Source organism: Dasypus novemcinctus, chromosome 4 (genome assembly GCF_030445035.2).
Source record: "Dasypus novemcinctus isolate mDasNov1 chromosome 4, mDasNov1.1.hap2, whole genome shotgun sequence".
In the NCBI taxonomy this organism is placed as follows: domain Eukaryota; kingdom Metazoa; phylum Chordata; class Mammalia; order Cingulata; family Dasypodidae; genus Dasypus; species Dasypus novemcinctus.
Window position 1 is genome coordinate 148,201,947 of NC_080676.1, and position 10,244 is coordinate 148,212,190.

General features: G+C 40.4%; 1 protein-coding gene across 2 annotated transcripts in view; it reads right to left on the bottom strand.

Moving 5' to 3' along the window:
- RWDD2B (RWD domain containing 2B) overlaps positions 1–5,853 on the bottom strand; it is a 63,056-nt gene extending 57,203 nt beyond the window's left edge. The window contains exon 1 of one of the 2 annotated variants that reach the window (XM_071214911.1): positions 5,703–5,853. The gene's annotated coding sequence lies outside the window, so the exon portion shown is untranslated. The remainder of the gene's footprint in view (positions 1–5,702) is intronic. The other variant, XM_004468664.4, reaches the window with a different exon arrangement.
- Positions 5,854–10,244: the final 4,391 nt, after the last annotated feature.

Sequence of the window (10,244 nt, forward strand, 5' to 3'; positions counted from 1 at the left end):
TATCCACTCATTTGTTATCGGACACCTGGGTTGTTTCTACCTTATGGTAGATGTTAATAATGTTGCTATAAATATTGGTGTATAAGTATCTATTTGAGACCCTGTTTTCACTTTCTTTAGGTATATACCTAGAAGTGGAATTGCTAGGTCATATGGTAATTCTATATTTAAGTTTTTGAGGAACTGCCATATTGCCTTCCACAGTGGCTGCAACATATTACATTGCCACCAACAATGCACTAGAGTTCCAATTTTCTCCGCATCCTTTCCAACACTTCTTATTTTATGTTTTTTTTTTTTAGTAATAGTTATCATTATTGGTGTGAAGTGGTATCTCATTAGTTTTTTTTTTTAAGAACATTCTGTTTTGAGGGGATGTAAAAGAAAAAAAATCAACAAACATTCTTATATTTATACTTATAACCACTGTCTTTATCCACCACCAAAATCATTATGCTACACATACCCTAGATTATTCTCTAGCTCACTGTAGTTTTGATTTGTGTTTCTGTAATGACTAATGATGTTGCTTATCTTTTCATATGCTTTTTGGTCATTTGGATATCTTCTTGTGAGAAATGTCTATTCAAGTCCTTTGCCCATTTTTTAATTCGGTTTTCTTTTTGTTGTTGCATTGTGACATAGATTCTGGATAGTAAGCCTTTATCTGAAACAGGCATACCTCAAAGATATAGTGGGTTTATTTCCAGATACCACTGCAATAAAGCAGCTGTGTGTAGTAGATTATGTCTAAAAGAACAATACATATGCTAATTAAAATGTGACATGCAGGGTTGCCACAAACCTTCAACTTATTAAAAAAATTATACTGTCTCTGCGAAGAGTAATAAAGCAAAGCACAATAAAACAAAAAAATAAAAAAAAAATAAACGTGGGGATGTACAAGTCAAAATTCCATAGGGTAGGCTACAAGGTGGGAACTACAATGAAGGTTTCTGATGAATTGCCCAGGAAAAGCTGGCTGGAGATAGAGATAGAAATTGTCTCTTCTGACTGCTTTCATCACTTCTTTAACTGATTGGATGAGATATCTCATTGTTGAAGTTGAGATGATTATAGATTTAAGCCTTCAATGGATTGCATGAGATGTCTTATCATTGAAATTGAGTTGATTGTAGATTGTAATCAGACACAGATACAATCAACTTATTGATGACTTAAGTCCACAAAATGTCCTTACAGTAACAATCAGGTCAGTGCTTGCTTGACCAAACAACTGGGCATCATTACCTGGTCAAGTTGACACATGAACCTAACTATCACAGCATATGACCTGTCAATCCCACTACCAGGCATATACCCAAAATAACTGAGAGCAGGGACCTGAACAGATATTTTCACACCAATGTTCATAGTGGCATTATTCACAATTGCCAAAAGATGGAAGCAATGAAATGTCCATCAACTGATTATGGATAAACAAAATGTGGTACATTTATACAATGGAATATTATTCAGCATTAAAAAGGAATGAAGTGGTGATTCATGCAACAACATGGATGACTCCTGTCAAAACCATGCTGGGTTAGATATGCCATACACAAAAGGACAAATGTTGTACGATTTCACTGTTATGAAATACTAGAATAAGGAAACTTATTAGTCAGAATCTAGAGTATAGATTACCAGGGGCTGGGTTGGGGTGGGTGTTCTGCTAGATAAAATGCTTTGCAAATGCTTTGCTATATATATAAATGTATATAGATTGATATGATGACTTAATGAACTAAAGCATAAAAAAGCAATACAAAGACATATTTATATTATTAAACTTCTGTCAATATTTGGGAGAATATAAAATAAGCAAAGGATTGTCTACAAACAGGGGTCCAACTGCTGCATCATAATCCTTTAAGATATACATACTATAGATATAAGCTCACCAAACCGGGAAACACACCAACATACCTGGCCCACCTCCGGCCTGAGTGCCAATTGGATGTATACACACACACACACACACAGAGTAAACATTTGTTAACTGAAAGAATACAAAATAATCAAAGGATTGTCTATAAAAAGGGGTCCAACTGCTATATGCCAATCCCTCATGATATGAACACATACATTCATAAGCTCACCAAACCAGGGGACACAATAATATACCTGGCCCACCTCCAGCCCGAGTCCCAATTGGATGCAATATAAATATATATATGGATATTTAGTTTAATAAGTCAATACTGACAATTAGAGTGAGAAACAATAACATAATCAGTCAAAAGATTAAATCAATATTGAACACCACAAAATGACAGGAAAATAGAACAGTCTTAAATACAAACTCACCAACATCTAGCTCACAGCTGGGAAGCCCCAAATCAGCAGCTGATACCAGAGTCTTGATTGAAAGGAACACCTGTGTAGAGCACCCTCTCCCAGGGTGGGACTTCAACTGGCTTGACCAGGAACTGTCCCTTTTATTGAGCTCCTAATCAATGAACTCGATACTATAGATGCCAACTCGCAAGCACTGTGTCAGTTCCCGAGGAAGTGGCCAGCCTCCTTAGGAAGGAACTCAACACTCCCCAGGGCAGTACATTCCAAGGCTTATGTACCAGTCTCCGAGAAAGTGGCCAGCCTTCTCACGGAGGAACACAACACTCCCCAGAATACACCCTGTCTGTTCTTATTTGTTACAAAACACTCCCAATGTACCCACTGTTCTAGTTTTCATCACTCCTCCTGAAATATGAAAAGTGCTGACCGGCAAGGCATTAGTTCATTGATTAACAAAGCTTCCTGCATGATTTTTTCACTCTTAGGTTTGAACAATAGTCACTAATTTTTTTCCCAATACAGTGGGAAACGGAGAGCAAATGCTTATGTTGTTCAAAATTTTATTTGAGTTGATCGTAAAATTTTGATAATGGCTGGTTGTGATGGTAGTATAACATTGTGAATGTAATTAACAACACTGTACTGTACATGTGAATGTGGTTAAAAGGGAAATTTTAGCTTGTATATAGATCAATAGAATAAAAATTAAAAGAAAACACATAGAATTGTACAACACAATGAACCTTAGTGCTAACAATGAACTATAGTTAACAATTATAAAAATGTTCTTTCATGAATTATAATAAATGTACCGCACTAACAAAAGGTATTAACAATGAGTTGGTATATGGTGTGGGAAGGGTTATGTTTAATTTTCACAAAGCGGAAGCCATAGCCGGCTCTGCTGCTGGAGGAGGGAGGGGAAGAGATTCTAGTGGCTTTTTCAAATTCCATGCCAGGAATTTGAAAAGTGGCACCAAAATGATGGGGGCCAATGGTGAGTGCTGGGGGTGGGGCCAGAATGAGAAGGGCCAATGGTAAGAAGTGGGGGTGGGGGAAACAGTGAAAATGCTGCCCAACTTGAAAAGCTGGCCACGAGTGAAAGCATTGCCCAGCCACCCAGCCCACCAGGGTGTAGAGGGCGTGGAAGCAGCAACTGAGAACGGTAACGGGAAACTTAGTTAGATGTCTGGGATAGGCTGTAACCCCTAAAGTACCCGACCAAAGGGGAACAGGGGAGGGATCTGCATGTTAGGTTTAGGGTATAAATATCAGTGTTTCTTGCTCTTTGGTGCACCGGCCATTTTATCCAGGTCGTGGGCCTGTTCTTGCAAGATCCTTAATAAAATTCTTTTCTCCTCCACACTCAGGTGACCTTTTGTTTTCTTACAGGTACAGCTTTCCTTCTAACATATGGCAACTCTGTATTTTATATATTTTATACATATTTCTTTTAAGTCTACAACTTTTCTAACAAAAAAATTAAAAATGAATAAAAAATGAAAAAACCTTCGTAGATATTCAAAATTCCTGAATTCATTAGAATTCCGTAACATCTTTTATAGTTGTTTTTGATATAAGAAATCTGGGAAACAAATCATTAGTTTTCAGAGGAAATGAATTTACTTTGTTAGAAAATTTCTTGTAATTTAAAATATGGATTCTGGTATCAGGCTGCCAAGGTGCAACTCCTGCCTCTGCCACCTTCTAGTAATTGACTTAATCTTTCTGTGTCTCAGTCTCCACATCTCCAAAATAAGAATGACAAAGTTGCTTTAAGAATTAAATGAGACTGTGTGGAAAGTGCTTAAAACTGTGTCTGGCACAGAGTGAGTGCTAAAACAAGTGAGTGCTATTATTATTGGTCATTCATTCAACAAATATTTATTTAGTATCTTTTGTATGTCAAACATTGTCCTTGGCACTGGGTATATAACAATAAAAGCAGCAAAAATCTCTGCCCTGCAGAGATTTAATTCTAGTGGTGGGAGATGACAACACAAAGCAAATATATGTGTCCTGTGGATAACTGCCATCAAGAGATTGAAGAGCACAAAGGTGATAAGGAGCATCAATGCCGAGGAAGTGCAGTTTTACACAGGGGGCTCAGAGAAGGCCTCTCTGAAGAAGGAAGTCATATGCTTATCAGGGCAAAGAGTGTTCTAGGCCAAGGCAACTGAAGGTTTAAAGGCCTTGAGGCAGGGGATGATAAGAGCAATTTAGCTGGAGAAGAGTGAGTAGGAAGCTGGATAATTGGAGAAGATGTCAGATAGGAAACTTGAAGTAGTTCATGTTGGGATTTCATAGGCATATATGGGACTTTGGATTTCATTGTGACTGACAGAGAATGCCACTGGAGGGATCTGACTCACTTGGGAGGGCCAATCTGGCTGCGGTGTAGAATAACATACGGGAACAAGGATGAAAGCAGGGAGAGCAGGTATGCACTCTCATGGTTCTGGGGATGAATGATGGTGGCTTGGATTTGGGTTGTGGTAGTTGAGGCAGTGAGCTTCAAGTTCTGGTCATATAGTGAAAGTAGAGCCACTGGGATTTACTGATGAATTAGATGGATTGTATAAGAATGACTCCAGGTTTTATGCAACTGGAAGGATGGATTTGTCATTAATTTAGATGTAGAAGACAGTGGAAATCTTAAGCTTCGTTTTGGACATTCTAAGTACTGAAGTGCTTATCAAGACACCTATTAACTAGAGATGTACAGCAGGTATTTGGATTTACCATCACGGAGTTTATGACAGATTTAGGGTGGAGATTTTGGAAGTTGCCCGACACATAAATTTAAGGTCAATATATTTAAATCCGCGTGATTGTTTCAAGGTCATCCGTGGAGTGAGTGAGTATGTGGAGAAGGCCCCCTTGACTTTGGTAGTCTGGAAGATGAAATGGAATCAGTAAAGCAGTACACGAAGGTGGGAACCGTGAGCGGACAACTACCAGAGCGATGTCACAAGTATTTACCAAATTATTACGGATGAAATTTCAGCTCAAAAAAATCTTCCAGAGAATTTTCTGACTCAAGAGTTCAGTGAATTGTTCTGTAATAACGTAGAACGATACTTGCGTTTCCTAAGTGGAACCAATCCTTTAATTTGAATTTTTAAACTTGTTTTAAGAACCGAGCACGGCCCAAGTTAAACCAGGACCCGAATTTAAGAATCCGCGCAGCCCCCAAGCGCCGTTGCCTTGAACAACTGAGCGAGAGGGGCCCAGCAGTGGGCGGGACCACGAACCGCCGGGGGCAGCTCTAGCCAATGAGCGGGCGTATGGCGCATAGAAAGGCGGTGCCATCACGCCATCAGGCTTCCCCAAGGAGGAGCAGGCCGCGGCCGCGTGGGGAATTCCCGGTCCCGCCAGGCGGCAGCCGACGAAGTACTCACCTCGCGCCAAGCCGCTTTCAGTGCGATAACCCCAGATGTTTTGGCTGCATAGACAGCTCAGTTCTTCACGTTCACCGGAGGCCTATAAATCGCTCACGAGAGACGGCCTTGCGGAAGTGAGCGGGGGCTCCTGATTTGCGCATGCGCGGGCAAGGCCGTGCCCGGAAACCCGGGTGGGGCGGTACGACCGTAGTTTCCACCCCAGACTCCCGGGGTCTTGTGGTGCGTGTCCTCTTCGGAAGTTGGTGGGATGAAGGGATTCCGTGGACGCACTAGGTTCTTCTTGGTCGCAGACGTCTTACATCGTACCATCGCAAACCCTTGACACTGTCAGGGAGAAGTATAGCCGGCACTGTTTACTGCGGCAAGGAATAGACCATTAAAATAATGCTTTTTAAACTTGAACATGCGTTGGAATAACTCGGGGATCTTGTTAAATACAGATAATGGTTGCATAGATAGGGTTAGGTTTCCAGATTCTGCGTTTGCAATAGTCTCCGCCCTACGCCGATGTAGTTTGGTCCCCAAACTACACTGAGTAGCTAGGCATTAAGGGGCCTTGAGGGTGGTGACTAAGAGGGCCAAAGGTGTTTTTATCCCATAATGTGCCAAGGATGTGGGGGTAAACGAAAATATTCATGTGCAGAAATTTACCGCAGGTAATAAAATGACAGTTTGAAGGAGTGATTGAAAATGCTTTTCTTCCCAATCCAAATGTATGTAATACATACTTTTTAGTAAATCCTTTTTATTGATACATATTAATAAAGCATACATTCCATCTGAAATGTACAATCAATAGTATTTCCTATAATCACAGAATTGTTCATCCGTCAATTAACCATATAGTAACACTGCTAGGACAAACACTATTTTGTGCTTTCACCTTTTCATATCCAAAGATTAACAACATTTTTCCAATTCTGCACGTTAACCCTCAGCTTTCCATTCTGTATCTTCATTCTATTTTCTTGTGACTCATACTCTAATTATTAACTCCATGAGTTTATACAATATATTTAGTTCATAGTAGCTCAATCATACAGTATTTGTCCTTTTGTATCTGGTTTGCTTCACTCAGTGTCCTCCAGGTTCATCCATGTTGTCATACGCTTCATGACTTCATTTCTTCTTACATAATATTCCATCATGTGTATATGTCACAGTTTGTTTATCCATTGGTTAATGGACACCTTTTCCATCTTTTGGCAATTGTGAATAATGCTGCTGTGAAAGTTGCTGTGCAGATGTCTGTTTGGGTAATACAAAATTTTTTCTTTATAATGTTACGTGTTTATTTTAGAAATGTCATAAATGAGATGGTTTTTGGTAAACCCTGGTATTTGTTGATAACATCACCTATAACTTCCACAACTTATTATTTTTTTAATAAAATTAAGATTGTAGTGTATAGGTCTTCATAACTGCTTTTTTTTTTTTTAAGATTTATTTTTATCTATTTAATTCCCCTCCCCTCCCCCGGCTGTCCACTTTCTGTGTCTCCTTGCTGCGTCTTGTTTCTCCGTCCGTTTCTTTGTCCGCTTCTGCTGTCGTCAGCGGCACGGGAAGTGTGGGCGGCGCCATTCCTCGGCAGGCTGCTCCCTCCTTCGCGCTGGGCGGCTCTCCCTATGGGTGCACTCCTTGCGCGTGGGGCTCCCCCACGCGGGGGACACCCCTGCGTAGCACGTCACTCCCTGTGCGCATCAGCACTGCGCATGGGCCAGCTCCACACGGGTCAAGGAGGCCCGGGGCTTGAACCGCAGACCTCCCATGTGGTAGACGGACGCCCCAACCACTGGGCCAAAGTCCGTTTCCCCATAACTGCTTTTTTACTTGGTATTTTGTATGCATTTTTCAATGTTATTAGACAGTCCATCTCTTCTTTCTCCCAAAGTTTATTTTGAAAAATTTCAATCAAGAATACAGCAAAGTTGAGAGAAGGTTCCAAAGGGAAGGAGGAGGGGAACAACTTTGCCCCTCCCCACCTGGGAACATCTGGCTATGTCTGAAGCCATTTTTGATGGTCACAACTGGAAAGGTGCTGCTGGTATCTAATGGGTAGAGCCTAGCAGTGCTGCTCATCATCCTCCATTGCACAGGACGTCCTCCATAGCAGGGATTCTTAACCAGAGGTCCGTGAGCTTGAATTGAAATTAAAAAAAATTCTTGTAGGGGCGTGTTGGTGTGGGTATGATATATTTATTAAATAATACACAATGTAGTGTGGACTTACAAAATTAGCTGGTACAAAATGTCAGTAGTGCTGAGATTAAGAAACCCTCACTTAGAGACTATCATGACATTTTACTATACCTATTCTGTTACATATCTAATCCATCCATTTTAAAAATGCATTCCAGAGGAAACTGCAGGCATATTATACTTTTCCCTAAATTCTTCAGCATGGATATCATTAGAATTCAAGTTCTTTGACCTCTTTAGAGGTAAAATTTGCAATGAAATGCACACTTTATATGTGTTTTTGCTGAGTTCTGACAAAGGCATATATCTGTGTAACTCAAACTGTATCAAGAGCTGGAACATTGCTATGACCCCAGACTGTGACTTCCTGTCCCTTCCCAGTAATCTCCACCCATCACCCAAGAGGCAACCACTGCTATGATTTTTCCCGTAATTAGTTTTGTCTTTTGTAAAATTCATATGACTAGAAACATATTGTAGATGCTCTTTTGTGTAAGCCTTCTTTCACTCTATAATATTTTAAAGAACTCATCCATGTTCTTGTATCAGCAGTTCCTTTTCATTGCTCAATAGTATTCCACTGTATGAATATACCAGTTTTTCTATTGTTTTATTTTGTTTTTTGCTTTTATGAATTGTACTTTTATGGACATTCTTTTCATACAAACATTTAATTTCTAATGATTTTACTTATTCGATAAATACTTATTAATACTATGTTCCAGGCACTTCTAGGGACTGGATCTAGCCAAAAACCAGATAAAAATGTCCCAGCTCTCAAGGAGTTTGCATTTGCACTTTTGTGTTTATGTATGGTGTAGTAGTCAGCCAAAAGGGGTGCTGATACAAGGTACCAGAAATCTGTTGGCTTTTTTAAAAAAATATTTTTTTGTCTTTTTTTTTTTTAAAGATACATAGATCACAAAAATTGTTACATTAAAATATATGAGGTTCCCATTTACCCAATGCCCTACCCCACCCCACTTGTCCCACATCAACAACCTCTTTCATCATTGTGGCACATTCATTGCATTTGGTGAATACATTTTGGAGCATTGCTACACCACATGGATAATAGTTTACATTGTAGTTTACACTCTCCCCCAGTCCATTCAGTGGGTTATGGCAGGATATATAATGTCCTGCATCTGTCCTTGCAGTATCATTCAGGACAACTCCAAATCCTGAAAATGCCCCCACATCACATCTCTTCTTCCTCTGCCTGCCCTCAGCAACTCCCGTGGCCACTGTCTCTGTATCAATGATACAATTTCTTCCATTGCTAGTCACAAATAGTTCTGTAGTAGAATACCAGTAAGTCTACTTTAATCAGTATTTTATTCCTCCATCCTGTGGCCCCTGGGATGGTGATGTCCACTCCACCTCTAAATCGAGAGGGGTCTTAGATTCCACATGGTTGATGTATGTGATTCTCCTGATCGCAGTTGTAGACACTCTTGGTTCCCTGGTGTGATGGGTGACCATCTTCTCCTACCTGTTAGCTGACCTGGTTAATTCCAATGAACCGGAGAGTAAGAGCTGCAACTCTGCTGAGGCTCAGGGCCCAGATGGCACATGGCCAGTCCAGAGATTCAAGTCTCCTGAGTATACACCAACCCCAGCACCAACCACAGGTTCAGTAAAAATGACAGAAGAGGCATGTGTAGAAAGGTCACATCTGAGTCCAACCTGTTGGCTTTTATAAAGGGTATTTATTTGGGGCAGTAGCTTACAGTTACGAGGCCCTAAAGAGGTACCATAAGAGGTGCTTCCTCACCAAAATCTACTGCCACATGTTGAAGCAAGATGGCGGGCAATGTCTGTGAGGGTTCAGCCTTCCTCTTTCCTCTTTAGGCTCCATAGGCCCAGCTTCTGTGTATCTCAGCTATAGGCTGGCAAAGGGCTCAGCTGGTCTGTTCTCTTCAACTGCAAATTATCAGGTGAATGGCTCATCTCTCTTCCCCGGACTGCAGGATCAAATCTGATAAAGTTCTTTCCTCTAGCATCTGTGGAATGTTCTCTATTCCTTTGTCTTATCTTCTTTTGTGTGCCTCCTTGACTTAGTGTCTGTATATATAGCCTACAAAAGGGATGGGGGGAAGGGTCTCAAACCAAGTAGCCCTAATGATGTCGTCAAATTAAAGCCCTAATCTTATTATAACAATCAAAGGCATTTCAGCTGAATCTAATATAAGCAAAGGGTATCACACCCAGAGAAAAAGACCAGTTTACAAACATAATCAAATATCTTTTTTGGAATTCATCAATAATCTCAAACTGCTACATATGGGGTTGGGATGGGGGAAGCAAATATATAAGTATGTAAGAAAAATACCAGGT